Here is a 22,670-nt window from a genome sequence, read left to right as displayed (position 1 = left end):
GATCCGTGTGTGACCTGCCCAATCACCTCCTTCAGGTGATTCGCCAGGACTTTAGAGAGGACTTTATAATCAACGCACAGCAAACTCACAGGCCTCCAGTTTTTAACCTCGCTGAGGTCGCCTTTCTTGGGCAGCAGGGCGAGGACCGCTCTCCTGCAGTTCAACGGCAGTCGTCCTCCGAGCAGGCTGTCATTGAGCCATCGATTCCCGGAGCCTTGCCTGTTGCCATGCTTTGCAACGCCCCCTGCAGTTCCTGCATGTTTATCACCCGCTCTAGCTCCTCGTTCTGTTCAGGTGATACCTGCGGTAAGCCGTCATAGAACTGCTGTGAAATTAACCCGTCCACTCTATACTCACTAGAGTACAGCTCCGAAAAAAAGCCCACAGCCCGCCTTCTGATCTCCGCTGGGTCCGTCAGCTCCCGGCCGTCAGCGGAGCGGAGGCAGTGAATGAACCTGCTCTGTCCGTTCTTTTTCTCCAAACTGAAGAAAAACTTTGATGGGGCATCCATCTCAGAGATGTGCTGGAAACGAGATCTGATCAATGCTCCCTGCGCTCTCACCCCCAGCAGATCTGCCAAAGATGTTCTTTTATTTTGAAGCGTCTGGATGTGACCCTGTTCCCCACTGGACTCCACCAAATTCTGAATAAACACTATCTCCTTCTCAAGCTCAGTGACAGAGTGTTTGATGCTGTTGGTGACATTGAGAGTGTATTGTTTACAAAACTGCTGGATCTGCACTTTACCGATGTCCCACCACCGCTGCATAGACTCAAACCTGTCCCTGTTCAACCTCCACATGTCCCACAACGAACTGAAACAAGTTTTAAAATGAAAATCATCCACAAGAGTTGTGTGTGCCAATGCCAATACGCACTTTTAGACTTAACAGAGTTTATATAAACACTACCGATCACCAGAGAGTGATCAGTGAACCCCACAGGTTCATAAACACACACTAAAACCAGATGAACTTTCTCAAACGTAGCTGTAATTTTTAAAAGCCGTCCCTCCACCACTTCCTCGTGATCACAAGACTGCGGTAAAAAACCCTTTGAGAAGAGCACAGCTCCTCCAGCAGTGGTGGAACTCCCGTGTCCCATCACCACCGTGCCCCCCCACTCCCTGTGCCAGTCCGCCTCATTTCGCCTGTCGCTGTGTGTCTCCTGTACCATAGCAACGTCCACCCGTTTAACCCTCAGCAGCTCGAACAGTGCCGCTCTTTTCCTCGCCCCGTTCAGATTCAGTGTCGAGATTTTAATGTCACACATCACTAAAAGAAAAGCGGCTATCAAACACTTCAGTGCGAGAGCCACGAGACAGAGCTCAGGTCTTCGCGTCATCATCGCGTTCTAGTTGCGTACGGACTTTTAACAGTAATTTTTTAAGCCGATGTATCTCGGGCTCCCCTATCCCCCCCTCCCCTTCATTTCTCATAAAACCTTTCAGACTTAATAAACAGCTCTAGATTCGGAAAATAGTCCTCAACCTTGACGTTCCTTTTACCTTTGGTGTTATCTAGAACCATGCGCACCTGCTCCACGCTGTACACCCCGCTTTACCCGCCTTCTTCTCAGTGAGAGAGGAGTCCGAGGAGTCGCACTCGTATTCCGACGCCGAATTCTCGGACTCACTCCCTGCCGCCTGTGACTGAGATGGAGATGCTGAGGGTTTAGTTGGCTTTGATTTTTTTAGAACGTCTGTTGGACTTAGCCTTGTTTGCCGGCCTCTTAAACACAGACTCTTTCCCCTTCGTTTCCTCACTCAGCACCTGTTCACCCACCTCCATTTCAGTCACCTGCTCTGCCCCTACATCCCCCTGTTCCTCAGTGACATCCTGACTGTCCGTCTGCTCCTGATCCCTATTCCCTTCACCCTCACGACCACTATGTTCTTCTCCATCATTCGCCCCGAGCCCGTCCACGTCTCCTTCAGCCGAGGCCTCCGGCTGTTTCCTGCCGGCGGGAGCTGTTTCGGCGCGACTCGGTCCGGGCTGAGGCTCTGCGGCCTTATTCGGACATGATCTCACCAAATGTCCCTCTAAACCACACCCAAAACACTTCATAGCAGCAGTCGTGGCAAAAACTACATAGTCAAAGTTATCAATTCTAAACTTCATAGCCAAATTTAAATCCTCATCATTACTTTTTAAAACCATAAACACCCTCCTCCTGAACGAGACATGCTGCAGCAGAGGAGATTTACAGCAGAAAGGGACTGTGTGAACGATGGAGACAATCTGTCCGTGTCTGGAGAGCTCACGCAGTAACATCTCGTCTTTAACAAACGGGGGGGACGTTGCTGAGGACAACTTTCCTCGCCGGATTAACGAGGGGAAACACCGCTGTGTGTCTTTCAGAACAATGCCTGTTTCTACCCGTGCGTCCCACCACCTTCCCCACCGCCAAACTACACTCCTCCACCGAGCAGTCCACTCCGACCGGCACTTTGACGCCATGCCGGCGAGTAAGTTCCTCTAGGCCCATCCACCCCATACCCCCCACTACACCCGGCCGAGGCTTAGAGAAAAAACCCTCACCCCGTTGCCTCTAAACTAGGGACGGGGAGATTCACATCGGTGGTTCGGCACACATGTCTGCGATTCGACTGCACCGGTAGATTCAACGTGCATCGGGTTTAATTTGTGGGCAAATTTACGGTGCATCTCCTCTAGCCTTTTTGCATCGGCGAATACCATGGTTAAATCGGGTGTTTTGTTTTCCAGTATCTATTCCTTATTCTAACGTATTTTCAGAGGCAACATTTATTTTTATTGATTTCTTACTTTTTCGAGGCAACATAAATGCACCATCGTGTCCTCAGGTACTGACGAATGCACGCAGACGTACACAACAAATATGGAGGGAAACAAGAGCATTAGCAACGACAAAGATATTTAATGCACCAAAAAAGACACACAAATCAAACGTGTGGCAATATTTCGGGTTTTTTTAAGCGAGGTGGTCAACTTGACAAGACGCACGCAATCTGCAAACAATGCCGTGGGTCTATCAAATACGTTAGTAGCACAACGAACTTGGCGACACACATGAAAAGATGGCACGGTGTGGACATCTCTGCGGTCGCTACCCCCTCGTTTTCTTCGGATCCTGCTGAAACACGAGCCACACTGAGCAGTAGCAAAGGAGGTGACAGGTCTATCGCAAGTTTATTTAGGCAAAACACACCCATGGCAGCTAACTCTGCTCGCTCCCAAGCCATAACTGATGCCATAGCCTACATTATTTGCAAAGATATTCAGCCCTACAGCGTCGTAGAGAATGAGGGATTTAAACAACTGGTCCACATCTTAGACCCAAGGTATAAAATACCACAAAGGGCATTTTTTACTGACACAAATTCCTCTCTGTACATAAAAGTGAAAAAAGAGGTGATGGAATCCCTCAGTAATGCCAAACAAGTTGCTATCACTGTGGATGGCTGGACATCATGTGCCACTCATTCATATATCACAGTCACATCACGTCATATTGATAATGAGTGGAATATGAAAAACTATGTTCTACAAACAAGAATATATGATGAAGCCCACACTGGACAGAATCTGTCAGTTTTTCTGCGTGATGTTTGCTGTGAATGGAAACTTGAAGACAAGAAGCCTGCTTTAGTAACTGACAATGCTAGGAACATGCTACTGGCTGGAGCAGGTGCAGACATGGAGCCACACATCAGATGCATTGCTCACACTCTTAATCTGTCCTCCCAAAAAGCTCTCAAGGTTGAAACTGTTTCAGCACTGCTGGTTAAGATAAGGAAACTTGTAACATTCTTTCACAAAAGCCCCAAAGCCTGTGGAGCTCTGCATGAAGTGCAAGCCCAGTTAAAACTAAAAGACCACAAGCTGATTCATGATGTCACCACAAGGTGGAACAGTTCCTTGGACATGATGGAGCGTTTGTGGGAGCAGCAGGCTGCTGTGACTTTGACAACAAGGAAGATGAAGTCAAGGAGTCGAGGAGAGAACCTACCTGATCTCACTGAGGAGGACATTACCTTGATGCCTGAGATCATTAAGCTGCTGACACCACTGAAAACAGCAACCAAGTGTCTCAGTGAAGAAAAGACGCCCACTATTTCCATCATCGCCCCAACACTGGCCAAACTGCTGGAGCATTTTAATCCTGATGACAGTGACCTGCCAGTCATCTCTGAGATGAAAGATAAGTTTAGACAGGACTTCAGCACCCGTTACACATACATTCAAGACTTTCTCTGGAAAGCCTCAGCACTCGACCCCCGCTTCAAGGCACTGGAATTTCTGGATGATGACCACACCAGGGACACCGTATACCTGGGAATAACAGCTGAATTGGAGAACATGGTAATATGCTCATTACGTTTATTCTTATTCCTAAATTCATTCTGCCATGTCAAACTGATGTGTTTTATATGATTTTGTAAAATTCAAACAAAACAAAAAAAACAAACAAACAAACAAACAAAAAAGTGTAATTGTTTATATCTGCTCATTATTCTCAGGCAGAAGAGGATGGCAGGCTGAATGAAAGACAGGCAACCAACCCAGAGAATGAACAGAGCTCCCACAGATAGAAGGAAGACGAGGGTAAATGCTTGTTTTTATTCAAATGTATTTTGATATAATATAGTTCTTGTCAAATTGTATTAAATTTTTCTTTTCTTTTCTAGATGATGACCCAGAGCCTCCCATGAAGAAGTCAGCATTGGACCTGATGTTTGGAAGTTTCTCCTCTCCAAGAGCACAGAAGAGTTCAAGAGAAAGAGCTAAGGAGGAAACTGCCAAGTACAGGGGGAGGGATTGTTTAGATCTGCATGGTGATGTGTTGCAGTGGTGGAAAGAGCAGGTGGATCTCCCTCTTCTGTCCAAATTGGCCAAAACCTACTTATCTATCCCTGCAACAAGTGTTCCATCTGAATGTGTATTCAGTACAGCCGGTGACATCGTGACTGCTCAGCGTAGTCTGCTACTCCCAGAACATGTTGACCAGTTAATATTTCTAAAGAAAAACCTTACACTAAGCCATGTGAGATAAATCATGAAGTGAAGAAAGGTGTTGGCACTTTTAGTATTGTTTACATGTTCCATTTCTAATATAAATCACACAATACTTTTTTTTCCTAAGTACACAGGAGTACTATGGACATTGCACTTTGGAAAGCAATACTTCTATTTGAGCACCTTAGTGAAAGTATTGTTTACAGCAGCTGCTACATGCTGCAATAATAGTTTTATTTTTGCGTTATTTAATTTTTATTTGTAAAATGGAATTAGAGCCATTTATGTTCACTACTCAGTCAACTATCTGAAACCTTGTGTAGCAGTTAAGTCTAGCAGACTGTTGCAGATCATAATTTTCACTATGCACATTGTTAATACAGTTCTTTTAAAAACTGTTCATCTTAAGTTTTATACGTTTTGTATAAATATAGATGAGAATATAACTGAATAATTCAGTTGAATAAATTAATGCTCTGTCTGAATATACTGAATTATGCATTTTTTTATATTATGTATTGATTTTGCTCCATTGAAAACAACCAGATGCATACATCCCTTAAATTGTTATAGAGTAAAGTAGAATTGTGCTATTGAGTTAAGAAAACTGATGGGTTAGGCCAATACATCCTCAAACCACAACTAACTGCATTGAATGATCACTTATCAAACCAAATCCTCATATAATTAAGTCATATCGTTATCAAATCATTTTTGAATGGCATCATATCGTGAACAGGAGTGATTTGTATCGCATCGTATCGACAAGGGGTTTCAGTGTATCGCAATTATATCGTATCGGTGGCAGTGTATCGAATCGACCTTAGTGGTGAAGATATACATCCTTACTCTAAACCCCTCACCCCTCTGTGCCCAAACAACAAACAAACACACTAAAGACAAAAAACTAGTGAAAAAAAGAATTGGAAAACGTAAATAAACCGAAAAAAGATCCGGTCGCTCTCACAAACCGCACTCCGCTCACTCGGACGCCCACGCATGTGCAGAGACAGGGAGAGAGACACAGAGAGAGAGAGAGAGACAGAGACAGGAAAGAGAGAGAGAGAAAGAAAAATAGAGAGACAGACAGAGAGACATGAAAGAGAGAGAGAGGAGACAGAGAAAGAGACAGGAGAGAGAGAGAAGACAGAGAGAGAAAGAAAAATAGAGACACAGAAAGAGACAAAGAGAGAGACACAGAAAGAGGAAAGAGAGACAGAGACAGAGAGAGACAGGGAGAGAAGAGAGAGAGAAGACAGACACAGAGAGAGAAGGCAGACGCACACAAATTTTACCTCTGAACCATTTCAAAGGAACAATCTGTAATATTTATACAATTTATACAAGTGTATAAAGTAGGAGCTACAATACACATTCAAACCAGTGGAGAGAGCTGTCTGCCTCCTCCCCCTCCTCCACAGATGTGAAGCTCATCCAGGTTCATCTAACCCTAACCCTACACAAAAAAATGAAGATCTTTGGACTTTTTTTATTGAGCGATGGTCTGAAGCTATTGCATTTGTTAAAGACATGTTGGCTGATTTGTGAAATTGTATGAAGTGTGTTTCTTTCTTTCACTATTTTTCCGTTTTTGCTTCCTCCCTTAAATGTGCGTCTGTTTCTTTTCCTTTTTAGTGTGTTGTGTTGAAAAAAATCATAATAAATTCACAACATTATTCACAAATATAAATATTTGTGTTAAAAAAAAAGTGTTCACTAAAACATCAACCTACACTAGAGAAAGACTAACAGTGGAGGCCTTTTTCCCTGCTATAACAAGCTTTTACTAAATTCATATAATTCCTCTATTGAAATGAAAACCAACTTCAACATCAAGCTACAAAAGAGTTTTGAGAAATTTAAAACTGTTCTTTTACACGTTAAACCCTCATTAAAGCAGTTTTATAACTCAGAGGATCGTCTGTTAAAATCCAGCCTCGTCACGTCACTATTAATGCAGACTCATTAAAGTACACAGAGAGAGAGAGAGATAATCATCTAATCACTAGTTCTTGGTTAAAATTTTTAATTAAAAGTTGCCATATCAGCAGCTGAACACCAATAAAGACAAATTCATTTGCTTGAGAGTTTTAATAGATGTGAAGGATGTAACAACATGACTAGGGTATGTCCTGAGATGAATGTGTGTAGTCTGTGTCTCACTTCATCAGATAGAGCCACAGCCAGAGCCTGACAGTCCACCACAGGACTGAACTCTTATCCCAGAAACAGGAACAGAACACAGCTGATAGTTTATTTTAAATGCACTCTATGACCAAAAGTTTGTGAACACAAATATTCAAATTTAATTCAGAAACAAAGGCTGTTAATGAATTTGCTTCTTTTCTGAAAGAACTGTAACGTTTTAATTTTCCACATTCTCCTCATAAACAACTTATATTACGTCAGACAAAACATCCTCCAAAAGTTACATAGAGCAGTGTCTGCCGTGCTGAGTCCAGAGTAGAAACCACAGAGGCTCTATTCTCCATTTTACACCTCAGTGGAGCATCACAATGATTCTGAAGCTGTAATTTAAAGGGTTAAATACTACTTAATAGTGTTGGGCTGTGTACAGTTTAAAATTCATCCTACGGTTTGTGTTTCTTGCATAAAGTACATGTTAGATTTTATATACAATAAAAAAGTGCAGACCAATATTTACAGCGGTGTAATTTAGATTCAGAAAGTACAGCACAAACACTGAGCCCTACTGTAACTCTCAGACAAACACTGGGTAATGTTCATGTCCAAACCAGCAGCTCTGAGAGACACTGTAAAGAACTGTGTCCTCTCTCCTCCTGATGCACCCACACACACTCAAACACTCTCTTCTGCTGCAGGTATTTCAGTTGTTTCTGCACTTAAACACCTTTTATAGTAAAATAAGGCTGTTTTATTATTTCATATGTTGTTATTTTGAGCGGCCAATCAAACCCTACAGTACCCAAAGACTTTGTTATATTCATGATGAAATGTTTTTATATTTTACATTTAACACAAGTATTACCAGCAAACCTATGTAAGACCTCAGGCATTATATATATCCACTACCCGTCAAAAGTTTAGACACATCATCTCATCAGTGATTGGTGGAGTAGAGCTAGTCACTGTACAGAACTGTGTACCAGCCCCTACCTCCGCACAACCCCAGTTACAGTCTCAGACACATTCAGAAGAGAGCGGTTCTACAGATTAACTCTCGACGAGGCCACAGCTGTTCACTGAAAACCGTTCCAGGTGACGACCTCATGAAGCCGACTGAGAGAACGGAGAGAGTGTGTGAAGCTGTCGTCAAAGCCACAGGGGGCTACTGTGAAGAGTCTAAAGTATAAAACACATTCTGGTTAAGATTTTTTGTTTACTACATAATTCCAAATGTGTTCCTTCATGGTTTTATTTTCTTCCTCATTCATTTACAACATAGAAAATAATAATAATAATAATAAAAAAAAAAACAAAGTAAAACCATTGAATAAAAGGTGTTTCCAAACTTTTGGCTGGTGTTGTACCTTCACAGCATGTGGGAAACGGCCCAAAACAAAGTGAACCCTCGCTGAGTGGGCGTGTCCAAACATTTGACTGGATATATACACTCACATGATTAATCACAGAACGTCATTGTGATTAACTCTAAATATTTTAATCAACTGACAAAACTAATTATAAACATCTGGTTCACAAAAAGCAGAAAACATTACGAGTACTTTGCAGATGTCGCTTTCCTCCCTTAAATGGTGAAGTAAATACATTAGCTCTTCAGACTACTGCAAAATCTAAGGTGGAACTGGACATCTATAAAAAACACTGAATAAGTTAGATTTATTAACTTTTTATTAACTTCAAATTTTGATTCTGACAACTGGAGAAACATCCAGTTAATGTTTAGTTTATCTGTCATAAGCTGAAGTAAGGGAACTTTATCTGAACTCAATGTTACTACAAGGGTTCCTGAAGATTAAAATTATTATATAATGATTGGTATGAAAGCATTTGCAGCCTGACTTTATTAATCAGTCCAGCTAATAAATTTAAAAATTCTTTATTTGGTTTGTGTGTGTACACTGTGTATGAGCAAATGAGACAGGGAGAGAGACAGAATGAGTGAGTGAGTGAGAGAGAAAGGGAAGAAAGCTTTACTCACCAAGTTTCTCCTCAAAACATCCAGCTCTTGCTGAAAGGAGTTTACAGTTAAGCTCCACACCCACTCACGTGGAGTTCCCCCCTCCGCCACGGTGCCTCAGAACTCATCTTTCCACATGAAGGAAAATGACATACTACAAAGTACCACCTAATACACAACAATCAAAACATTAATCTCTCATTTTACACCAGGTAAATACACCTACCACGTAACTGCCTTTAAAATCACAAAGAAATGTGTGTGACATTATCTGAGTGGTTCCAAAATACCAACATGTTTTCATGATGTGAGGTCCCCTGACACTGCCTGCACATAAGTCTAACACAACACTGGGAAATTTCACTGTGTTTAAAAAGTTACATGGAAGAAACACAATATTATAGCACAAAATATTACACTCTTTAATCAGCTGTCAGATTAAGTTAATTAATATGTAAAATTAATATAATATTGCTTTGAGTTCTTATATAAACCACTCTTTTCTTTCCATGCTTCTCTTTTATTAATTGTACACTCCTCTTTTGTGTTTACAAGCAAAGCTTTCTTTGCTCTTCAGTGTTGACCACTTCCTAACACAGAGTGAGGAGAAACAGAGCTGGGGTGTTCCCTCAGAAGAAGGCGTGCTGTGTATATTTCACATTGTCAGAATCAGACAGAGCCAACACCACAGTCTGATGGTCCACTGGGACTGAACAGAACACAGCTCTTAGATCATTTATCTCTAATACACAAAATCACCAATAGTTTGTGGACACCGGCTCATTCCTCTGCATACTATCACCTTATTTACCTCAAATAAACTTTATGACCATAGGTTTGTGGACACATACACTCTGTAAATATGGTGGTACTAGAGGCAACAAAACAAGAGTAACTTAAATAGCTATAAGGCTTTTGTCTAATAAACTGTCTACATACACCTACATACAGCCTCAAATCTGCAAATAAACCCTCTGTTACAGTGGAGAACTGCACATTAAACACTAAACCACTACACAATAACTCTAAATAATACTCTACACACCCAGCGCTGTCTCTGCGCTCCTATTGGTTAAGAACAAATCCACTGAAAACCCAACAGTGAATATTATATTTAAATAATTAAAATAACATTTTCATAGCAGCTTACACCAACAGCCCATTCGTAAATGCAAATACTGTTAAGAATACTAAAGCCAAATAAACCCATCAGCCATAACATTACAACCATCTCCTTGTTTCTACACTCACTGTCCATTCTCAGCTCCACTGACAACAAATCAGTTACAGACTGCAGTGCTCTGCATACCTTGTTAACCCCCTTTTACACTGTTCTTCAATGGTCCCCACAGGAGAACAGGCATGATTTGGACGGTAGATAATTCTCAGCAGCTCTGCAGTGACACTGATGTGGTGGTGCTGTTGCACTGGTGAAAGTGGATCAGACACAGCAGTGCTGCTGCAGTTTTTAAAAATCCCTGTGTCATTGCAGGACAGAGAAGAGCCCACCGACCAAAAACATCCAGCCGACAGCGTCCTGTGTCACTGATGAAGGACTAGAGGACGAGCGACACACACTGTGCAGTGACAGATGAGCTACTGTCTCTGACTCTACATCTACAAGGTGGACCAACGAGGGAGGAGTGTCTCACAGAGTGGACAGAGAGTGGACACAGGGTTTAAAAACTCCAGCTGCACTGCTGTGTCTGATCCACTCTACACCAGCACAACACACACTAACACACCACCACCACGTCAGTGTCACTGCAGCTGGAATTATACACCACTCAAATCTTACCTGCTCTCTAGGGGCGCAGAAGGAAACCAGAGCACCCAGAACGCAACTTGAACCCACAACCTTTTAAATTTAATATTTTAATGCTTAGATCGCCTGTGCCCTCTTACTACCAGACCCGCAAGACCCATGCAGCCCCACCCATGGCTTACTGACTCCCTTCGATCAATGCGCACTAACCTCAGAGCTGCTGAGAGGAGATGGCGAAAAACAAAAGACCCATCACCCCTGACACAACTACAATCCCTGCTCTCAGCCTTCTCAACAAATGTCACCACTGCAAAAAAAGAAATTCTACCAATAAAAAATGAATATATTTTCCACCCTGGTGTTGTTGACAGGAAGAAGTGCTAAAACCAGCCCGAAGATAAAACAGAGCTGGAAACACACACAGGTTTCAGAGTTTTAAAGCTGTTAATATTCGACATGAAGAGGCTAAATCTGAAATAACATTAAAATCTCCCCAAATTACCGAATTAAATCGAAATAAAGCCCCAACGCTGTAACAGCGCAACACGTCCATCCTTTTTCCGCAACGACGCCCGCACTGCGGTTAAGCCAGCCGCCGTTTGAGAAAACACGGTTAAACTAGCCGCACGTCAGATTTTAGTGCGCGTACACTAGCGACAAACCGGTAATACTCAATGAGCGTGAATACCTGAGCTTATACCCTTCATTTTAAAGCAAAAGTAACGGCATTTAAGAGGTTTATATATTGGTCATTTCTAGTAAGCAGTCCATAAAACCAACAGATATCAGTTCAGGGTTTACTACACTATCTATCTATGAAATATGAGATGATTTTACTGTATAGTTTTTATGTAAATGACATTCAAAATCCCTATAATTGTCCATTGTTTTTTTTACCTGAGTCAGGTTTACTGCTTTATACTATGGTCATTTCTAATAAGTAGTCCACACAACCAACAGATATCAGTTCAGGGTTTACTACACTGTGACGAGGTCAGTGAATTAGCCCCATCACCAAGACTGGAATATACATTAAGGAATGTATGCTGGTATTATTACTTACCTTGTGTGTCAGTTCCTGTTCCTACAGGAATGGCAGCGAATTTCCTGTCTCTCTTTGTGCTAGCCGAAGGGCCCACGGTGAGGTATAGAGAGGGGGAGGGAAGAGCTGGATTTGGGAACCTGTGAAAGGAAAAAGCAAATAAGTAAAAATACTAACAAACTATGTACATAGATAAATACTTACCAGTGAAGCTGGAATAAGATATGCTGGGGATATCAGTTATTGATTATATTGAAGGGAATAAATATCTTCCTGTAAGTAACTTTGTTACCCCTTTGCCAGAGTTGGGTTAGTCCAATTAAGAGAGGGGTGGGGCTAAGTTCCTAAAAGCAGGGGGATTTGGCTGCGGTAGCCAGGGGAAGGTAGAAGGAAGTGCAGTATGGACAAACTAGCTCGGTTTAGTGCTAATGCGCTGTTTTGTTTTACTTTTCTTTTCTTTTCTTTTCTATTCTATTCTACTCTTTTTTTTACTCTATTCTTTCCTATTATATTCTATTCTTTATTCTATTCTCTATTCTAGAGTTATTTCGAGTCCTGCCTGTTCATTGCTGAGTGAACCCACACTTCTTCAGCCGTACCCTCCACACTTCAGTTTTAAAATCCATTCCACACACACTATGTATCTATGAAGTATGAAGTGATTTTACTGTATAGTTTTTTCTGTAAATGACATTCAAAATCCCTATAATTCTCCATTGTTTTTTAACATAAGTGAAATTCACTGCTTTATAATATGGTCTTTTCTAATAAGTAGTCCACACAACCAACAGATATCAGTTCAGAGTGTACCACACTATGTACCTATAAAATATGAAGTGATTTTACTGTATACTTTTTGAGTAAATGACATTCAAAATCACAATAATTCTCCATTGTTTTTAATGATGACTCAAGTTTACTGCTTTATAAAATGGTTATTTTGAATAAGTAGTCCACACAACCAAAATATATCAGTTCTGTGTGTACGACACTATGTACCTATAAAATATGAAGTGATTTTACTGTATAGTTTTTTCTGTAAATGACATTCAAAATTCCCATAATTGTCCATTGTTTTTGAACATGAGTCAAGTTCACTGTTTTATAATATGGTTATTTCTAATAAGTAGTCCATTGTTTTTGAGGGTTTGCATTGTTATGATCAGTGAAAAGTCATGATTTTGAAGCTGTAATTTTAAGGTTAAAACAATACCCAGTGTTCCTTTAAAAATCTCATGTTCTCTGTCAGATTTTCCAAAAATTACACTGATTTATAGCAGCACCTCAAGATCAGAGCTAATGGTAGTTTGTTGTGTAAGAGCCAATGGAGTGAATAGAAACTGAATTGTATCATAGGCATAGCTCTATCACTCACATGAAGGCAGGCCAATGCACATACCTGATTGGTTAATGTTGTAGTGACGGTGTAAAGCACCTAAGGTACACTGAATGTACAGTGGAATGTAGAACAGCTGTCTGCAGCACCAAAAAGACATGTAGATAAGAATGCAGACACACTCCTCCAATCAGTTATATCTTTTTCCTGGAGTTAGACTTTCCCATGCTTCTGTTCTCTCTCTCAAAAGATACTGGACCACCCTGACAAGGCCACCATGTTCCTCCAGGTTGGATTGCCCCCTCTGCAGTGTTCCCAACTTCTCTGATTCTGATTTCAGGTTATGCTCTAAACCTGGGTTCTTGCCCATCATTGAGCTTCTGGAGCCCATGACTCTGTCTGAGGTTCACCTGGACCACTTTCATTAGGTACAAATGTGGCCTTTAATTTTAAAACCTTTAATTTACAGCTGACTATTAAATGTTCCCCAGTACACATTCTGACAAAATTGCCTGACACTACTGCAACATTTGAGGTGGAATTTCATCATTTCGTAAACTATGATTTTAACCACTACACCCTGTAACTCAGCTCCAAGGGTCAAGATTACATTAGAAAACAAGGGGTAGGGGTAAAATTAATCATTCACCACTAGTTTTTAGGTGTGAAAAATCAATCACCCTCCTTCTTTTACACTCCATTCCTTCTGTTTGTAACCATTACATACAAAACACACAATCACCTAAATATAACAGATTCACCTGTAGACCTTATGTTCAAACATAAAGAAAATCCTAGAAGTGAAGAAAGACGTATGAAACCAATGTAACTTGGAGTCATTATCCAGAGGGGATTGGGCCCGCTGCTGATATCAGAATTTGCCCAAGTCCCTTAATTAAAATGGACTAGTAGTTGTATATAACATAAGCACACACTCCTCTACACTTTAAATCATTCCTGGATTACTTACAATACCTAATACAGTGTAAATGCTGTGTAAATACTTTGTTAAAATAGGCCTGAAGGTTGCATAAAATTCTTCTGATGAACTTTCTCAGTGAAGGATTGTAAATAAAGTCAGTGTATTAATTAATCTTTTAATTGTAGTATTTTTAATTACATAAATAATTATGGCCTCAGCAGGTTTTCACAGAATGGAGCTGGACAACCTGCTAGGTCACCTCCAGCCACCAGAGGGAGACACAGGGTTAGGGTTAGCCAGTTTCTGTAAGGGGATCAATAAGGGTGTTTCTTCTTTTTCTAAGGAGACATTAAAGCTAATTAGGGTCCTAGCACGTAGTGTGGGGACCCTATAGCGATTGTCGGGTTTTTTCTTCTTCTTCTTATTATTAGGGTCCTAGCACGTAGTGTGGGGACCCTATAGCGATTGTCGGGTTTTTTCTTATTAGGGTCCTAGCACGTAGTGTGGGGACCCTATAGCGATTGTCGGGTTTTTTCTTATTATTAGGGGTTCGAGCACAAAGTGCTTGAAACCCTATTATAATTGTTATTATTATTATTATTATTATTTTTCTCGACTAAAACTCATTCTGGAGCAAAGACCGTAAGGCCCAGAGCCACCAAAATTTAAGGCAAGGTACAGCTGAGGTGCAATTAGAGAACTATGGAAAATTATACGTATTGGCCTCAAGGTGGCGCTATAGCAATACCAAACGCCTTTACGTCCATATCTCCTAAACCGTATAACGTAGAAACAAAATTCTTTTTTTCTCTGAATCCTTGCATCTTATTGTATCTAAAATGTGTCAAAACTTAGCTCCGCCCACAATAAATTTGAGTTAAAATTGATAAATTGTAAAATTTACTTTTGTGAACTAGTCCCTGGATTTTAGTCCATTTCCCTAGAACTTGGTACCAAAATCTTCACAGGTGTTCGAAGGTCAGGAATTATCCAAAAAAATTTGAAATTTCGATTCAAAATGGCCGCCATATGCAAATGAACCTCTTCGGCTTTTCATATGTGTTGCTTAAAAATTCATAATAATTTCATACTTAACTCAAATGTGTTCAAATTTCATATTACACTTTCAGACATGATTCTGAGGTACCATGTCAAAGGAGAAGCCAATATTCATATAGGGGGCGCTCTAAATGCTACAAATTTATAACTCAACATACGTAAGGCAGATCGGAACCCCCTTTGGCATGCTGCTTCTATCTGCAAGGCTATAAGTGGAAATTTAAGAACAACGCGATTCGGGCAAAATTGTGATCGTCATCGGCCAATTAGATTTCAGCAGCTGTTTGACAACCTTAACAAGGTCCAATCATTATGAGAATTGACTCATATGTCCCTGGTGGCACTTCCTAAGTGCACAAAAATGTACATAACGATAGCCACTAGGGGGCGCTATATCAAGAAAATTTGATATTTCTCAGCAAAATTTAAGCATATTGACACGCAGTTTTCTTCATTGTATACTCTGCACAGGGCCTAACAACTTTGTAATTGCAAGTGTTGTCAAAAAATGCATCGTCTTTTCTCAATAACCAGTTGTTCAAAATTTAACTTTTTTATACTAGTCCCTGGATTTTCACTCTGTTCCCAAACAATTGACCTTGTTGGAATCTGCAGAGTCTGTTGATCAATAATTATCCAAAAAAGTTCAACATTTAGTCAAACCAGTGCCACAATAAATTAATAAATTGAGCCGTGCTGCGATTTATAAATTATTTCAGCTATAGCTTAAACAAACTAAGCCCAATCAAGACCAAACCTGACATAACTATTTAGAGCCTTACTCTGAAGCATTGTGTATAATATGACTCAAATCTACCAAAAGGTGATGCTACAATTAGAGTTTATTTTGTTATATGCTGTTTCTGTGTTCATGCTGGATTTCTATTATTGGGAGGGGCCTATAAGCCACATGGTGATGAAAGTTTAACATTTTATTGATAACTATTAAAGTTCAGGTCCTTAGGAATCCGCTGATACCACATATGTCCATGTTAGTTACATATTCACAGAGCAGTAGACGATTAAAAAGTGTGTGTGTGCATTTCTAACATGAACTCCTCTGCAGCTCCATGAGTCAAAAGTACACGCTTTCACCAGCAGATGGCACTCTAAGACCAAATATTGCTTTGTTCAACTTCATTCATGAAATCCTATTCATCTGCACAAGTGAAAGGTCATAACATATGAACATAAATATTTATCATAATTGAAACCAGCACTCGCCGGTCATAACACACACATGTCACATCTCACATGTCTTTTGCTAAACATTATAACGACATCTACAACAATATCTTACACCCAAATTTCCCTTGTTTGGCCAAACAGGCCCATGCTCCCAAAGGCCTCATTGTTGGCTGAGACTGTCAAAGTGCTCTGATGTGGCTTATCCGTGCTAGGACCCGCCATTGCCGCTTGCGGCTATATTTATTAGGGGTTCGAGCACAAAGTGCTTGAAACCCTATTATAATTGTTAGGATTTTTATTTTTATTATTATTCTTCCGGTTCTTTTTCTGCACTACAAACGATCGCACAGCCCAAACCGTAAGGCCTACAGACTTGAGGCTTGGTCAGTAGGTAGTAAACCCTCTCGCTACTCAGGCGCAAAAAATCAGACTGATTGGCCTCATGGGGGCGCTACAGCGAAGGACAACGCATTTTCTTACGGGGCTCCTACCACGTGAGGCGTAGAGACGAAATTTTTTTTCCCCCTGATTCCTTGAGTCCTGCCGAATCAAAAAGGTCAATACAACCACTAAGCTCCGCCCACTTAGATTTTTTGTTATTTTGCATAATTTGCAAAACCTACTTTTGCGAACTAGTCTGTGGATTTTTGTCCAATTCTGTTGAGCATGGTGCCAAATTGTTTGTAAGAGTCTGGAGGTTAATAATTATCCAAAAAATGTTAGAATTCGGATTCAAGATGGCCGCCATATGCAAATGAACCTCTTCGGCTCTTCGTCTGTTTTACTTAAAAATTCATAACAATTGTATACTTTACTCAAATGTGTTCAATTTGCATATTGAACTTACTCTCATGATTCTGAGGTACCAAGTCAAAGGAGGAGCCAATATTCATATAGGGGGCGCTGTAAATGCTACAAGTGTATATCTCAGCATCCGCAAGGCAGTTTGAACCATCCTTTGGCATGCTGCTTCTATGGGCAAAGCTATAAGTGGAAAATTAAGGACAACGCGATTCGGGCAAAATTGTGATCGTCATCGGCCAATTAGTTTTCAGCAGCTGTTTGACTACCTTAACAAGGTCCAATCATCATGAGACTTGACTGGTATGTTCCTGGGGTCACTTCCTAAGTGCATAAAAAATTACGTAACGATAGCCACTAGGTGGCGCTATATCAAGAAAATGTGATATATCTAAGCAAAAATTAAGTGTATCGACACGCAGTTTGCAACTTTGTATACTCTGCACAGGGCCTAACAACTTTGTAATTGCAAGTGTTGTGAAAAAATGCATCCTTTTTTCTCAATAACCAGTTGTTCAAAATTGAACTTTTTCGAACTAGTCCGTGGAATTTGGCTCTATTCCAAAACAATTGACTTTGTTGGAATCTGCAGAGTCTGTAGGTAAATAATTATCCAAAAAAGTACAACATTTGGACACACTGTTGAAACAATAAATCAATTAGTCGAAGTGTGCTGAGTTTTTACATTCTTTCAGCTGTATCTCAAACTAATGAAGCCCAATTAAGACCACAATTTACATACATATGTAGAGTCTTACCCTGAAGGAGCCTGTACAATATGACAGAAATCCATTAAAAGGGAGAGCTACAATTGCACAATTACATGTTATGTGCAGTTTCTGTGTTCATGCTGGATTTCTGTAATTGGGAGGGGCCTGTAAGCCACATAGTGATGAAAGTTCCACATTTTATTATCAATAATTAAAGTTCAGGTCCTTAGGATTCCTCTGATACCATATATGTCCATGTGAGTGAAATATTCAAAGAGCAGTACCTGATTGAAAAATCTGTATGTGCATTTGTAACAGCTCAGCTCCTCTATGGGACAGTAGTAAATTGTTTCACCAGCAGGTGGCACTCTAAGACCATATATTGCTTTGTTCATCTACATTCAAGAACTTATTTCTCTGTACAGGTCAAAAGTCATAACATATGAACAAAAATATTTATCATAATTAAAAACGGTGCTCACCAGTCATATCATGTCCTTTGCTAAACTAAAACAAATGGTTCATTAGCACTTGTGAAACCTCACTGTCCAAAACTGCTTATGGTCTCTCTGTACTGATGCTCCTTACACCAACACTAAGGCCTCATTGTGCAGATCCTTGCTTTAATGGACACCTCATGGACACGTGACATGCAGTTAGTGAGTGATGTACTTAATCCGATTCCATGTTGTTGTTGATATTTACTATACACAATGGCTGCCATTGGCCACTGAGGTTTCAGCAGCTCTTTGAAAGGCCCAACAAGGCCCAATCATAAAGAAATATTTACAGGGTGTCTATGGGGCACTTCGTAAGTACATGAGACATTTCCAAATGTTAGCTGCTAATTGAAGATATAACAAAATCATAGATTCATTTTTACCTTGTTTGGCCTAAATGGTTCATGTGTCCTAAGGCCTCATTGACCTCTCAGACTGGCCAAAGGTCCCAATTAGGCCCATTCGTGTTAGGACCATGCCATTGCCGCTTGCAGCTATATTTAGGGGTTCGAGCACGAAATGCAAAGCATACTTTTGTCAATAAGTCTGTGCATTTTTGTCCAATTCTCTTGAGCATGGTGCCAAAACATTCACATGAGTCTGACATTAGGTAATTATAGAAACAATGTTGACATTTTGATTCAAGATGGCCTCCATATGCAGATGAACCTCTTCGGCTTATCACAAGTTTTACTTGAACGTCTGTAACTCCTCCATACTTTATTCAAATGGGTTCAAATTTCAGATTCTACTTAAGGACATGATTTTAAGGGTACCATATCAGCGATGTAGGCCTATTGTTTCCAAACAGGCCTATTCTGCGAGAACCCCGTTAATTGTCGCTTGCGGCTATATTTAGTATATAGTATCAGTATATTTCTGATTTTAATTTGTTATTAGGGGTTCGAGCACGAAGTGCTTGAAACCCTATTATAATTGTTAGGATTTTTATTATTATTATTATTATTATTATTATTCCGGTTCTTTTTCTGCACTAAAAGTGATCGCACAGCCCAAACCGTAAGGCCTACAGACTTGAGGCTTGGCCAGTAGGTAGTAAACCCTCCCGCTACTCAGGCGCAAAAAAATCAGACTGATTGGCCTCATGGGGGCGCTACAGCGAAGGACAACACCTTTTCTTACGGGGCTTCTACCACGTGAGGCGTAGAGACGAAATTTTTTTTCCCCCTGATTCCTTGAGTCCTGCCGAATCAAAAAGGTCGATACAACCACTAAGCTCCGCCCACTTAGATTTTTTGCTATTTTGCATAATTTGCAAAACCTACTTTTGCGTACTAGTCTGTGGATTTTTGTCCAATTTTCTTGAGCTTGGTGTCAAAACGTTCGCAGGAGTCTGAAGCTTAATAATCATCAAAAAAACATTGACATTTCAATTCAATGTAGCTGCCATATGCAAATGAACCTTATCGGCTTATCGCCCTTTTTACATGAACAGCTGTTACTTCTGCATACTTTACTCAAATGGGTTGCAATTTCAGATTCTGCTTAGGGACATGATTTTGAGGTAGCATGTCGTCGGTGGTGCGAAAATTCACATAGGGGGCGCTCTAAATACTAGAAATTCATATCTCAACATCCGCAAGTCCGATCGGTCCGCCGCTTGGCATACAGCTGCTTTAGGCAAGGCTCTAAGTGGAAAATAAAGGACAAGTCGATACTCGCCAAATTGTAACGTCATCGGCCAATCAGAACTCAGCAGCTCCCTGACAAGCTTGACAAAGGTCAATCATTATGATACTTGACTGGCATGTCCATGGACGCACTTCCTAAGAGCAGAAGACGTTTCGTAACGATAGCCACTAGGGGGCGCTATAACAAGAAAATATGTAATATCTCAGCGAAAATTAAGCATATTGACATGCAGTTTGCTGGACTCTGTACTCTGTATATTGCCTAACAACTTTGTAATAGCAAGTATTGTCGAGAAATGTATTGTTTTTTCTCAATGGCCAGTTGTTTGAAAATTGAGGTTTTCAAACTAGTCCGTGGAATCTGAAGCTATTCCCAAACAATTGGTTTTGTTGCAATCTGTAGAGTCTGTAGGTCAACAATCTTTAAAAAAAAGTATGACTTTTTAACATTGTGTTGTTACAACATGTCAATAAACTGAAGTGTGAGCTGCTTTATAGGTTCTTTCATCTATAACTCCAAGAAAAGAAGCCCAATCCAGACCAAACTTTATAGGATTATGTAAGACCATACCTTGAAGGAGCATGTCTATTATGGCCTAAATCCACCCAAAGGGGGCGCTACAATTGGACAATAACTTATTAAAAAGTATTTTTTGTGTTATAGCGCCATCTAGGATTGCAGTGGCACCACAATTTAATTATGACATCTGCTCCTCAGGCTTATCAAGCTTGTGAAATTTTGAAATTTTTGGTGAAAGCGTTTTTGAGTTATAGGTGTATATATGTGTACATATATAGCATACATTTGACTTGTGGAATACATGCTGGATCTCTCTTTTTGGGAGGGGCCTGTAAGCTACATAGTAATAGAAGTGCAAGTTTTTTTTGATAATTATTAAAGTTCAGATCCTTACGATTCAGCTGATACCACATATGCCCATGTAAGGTAATTATCCACATAGGAGTACACGCTCAAATATTTCTGTTTGTGAAATATTTCTGATCCAAACAGACTGCCATCTGCTGGTGAGAAATAACAGCTTTCTCATATAAGACTATACATTGTGATGTTGAACTACAGTGGATCTGAGGCAAAATGCAATGTTGAGCAAAGACCATAAGGTCCAGAAACACTTCACTTGCCAGCAAGGTACAGCAGGTATGACATGACTCAGCCAAGGAAAATGACACTCTTTGGCCAGATGGTGGCGATATAGAAAAGGGATACGCGTTTAGGTCTATATCTCCTACACCGTAAGGCCTAGAGATGAAATCTTTTTTTCCCTGATTCCTTGGCTTAATTCAAACTAATCTGCCATTTGGACCATTTACCTCCGCCCACTTAGATTTTGAGCAAATATGCATAATTAGCTAAACTTACTTTTTTCCACAAGTCTGTGAATTTTTGTCCAATTCTCTTGAGCTTTGTGCCAAAACGTTCACAAGAGTCTGACCATGTATAATTATAGAATGAATGTTGACATTTCGATTCAAGAAGGCTGCCATGTGCAAATGAACCTCTTCGGCTTATCGTATGTTTTACTTGAACGTCTGTAACTCCTCCATATTTTATTCAAATGGGTTCAAATTTCAGATTCTACTTAAGGACATGATTTTAAGGATACCATATCAGCGATGTAGGCCTATTTTTTCCAAACAGGCCTATTCTGCGAGAACCCCGTTAATTGTCGCTTGCGGCTATATTTATTATTATTATTATTATTTTTCTCGACTAAAACTCATTCTGGAGCAAAGACCGTAAGGCCCAGAGCCACCAAAATTTAAGGCAAGGTACAGCTGAGGTGCAATTAGAGAACTATGGAAAATTATACGTATTGGCCTCAAGGTGGCGCTATAGCAATACCAAACGCCTTTACGTCCATATCTCCTAAACCGTATAACGTAGAAACAAAATTCTTTTTTTCTCTGAATCCTTGCATCTTATTGTATCTAAAATGTGTCAAAACTTAGCTCCGCCCACAATAAATTTGAGTTAAAATTGATAAATTGTAAAATGTACTTTTGTGAACTAGTCCCTGGATTTTAGTCCATTTCCCTAGAACTTGGTACCAAAATCTTCACAGGTGTTCGAAGGTCAGGAATTATCCAAAAAAATTTAAAATTTCGATTCAAAATGGCCGCCATATGCAAATGAACCTCTTCGGCTTTTCATATGTGTTGCTTAAAAATTCATAATAATTTCATACTTAACTCAAATGTGTTCAAATTTCATATTACACTTTCAAACATGATTCTGAGGTACCATGTCAAAGGAGAAGCCAATATTCATATAGGGGGCGCTCTAAATGCTACAAATTTATAACTCAACATACGTAAGGCAGATCGGAACCCCCTTTGGCATGCTGCTTCTACCTGCAAGGCTATAAGTGGAAATTTAAGAACAACGCGATTCGGGCAAAATTGTGATCGTCATCGGCCAATTAGATTTCAGCAGCTGTTTGACAACCTTAACAAGGTCCAATCATTATGAGAATTGACTCATATGTCCCTGGTGGCACTTCCTAAGTGCACAAAAATGTACATAACGATAGCCACTAGGGGGCGCTATATCAAG

General features: G+C 40.2%; 1 protein-coding gene and 1 long non-coding RNA gene across 2 annotated transcripts in view; both read right to left on the bottom strand.

The window, feature by feature from the left end:
• LOC136687421 (myelin-oligodendrocyte glycoprotein-like) overlaps positions 1-22,670 on the bottom strand; it is a 206,814-nt gene that overhangs the window by 5,813 nt on the left and 178,331 nt on the right. The gene's annotated exons all lie outside the window — the stretch shown is intronic.
• LOC136687424 (uncharacterized) lies at positions 7,060-11,966 on the bottom strand. Its single transcript, XR_010800468.1, has 3 exons — positions 11,949-11,966; positions 9,142-9,288; positions 7,060-8,321 (listed from the first exon to the last, which is right to left on the bottom strand). It is a non-coding gene; the product is annotated as an uncharacterized lncRNA (long non-coding RNA).

The sequence above is a fragment of the Hoplias malabaricus genome, chromosome 2, assembly GCF_029633855.1.
Source record: "Hoplias malabaricus isolate fHopMal1 chromosome 2, fHopMal1.hap1, whole genome shotgun sequence".
Lineage (NCBI taxonomy): Eukaryota > Metazoa > Chordata > Actinopteri > Characiformes > Erythrinidae > Hoplias > Hoplias malabaricus.
This window is presented reverse-complemented; position numbering and strand designations above follow the sequence as displayed.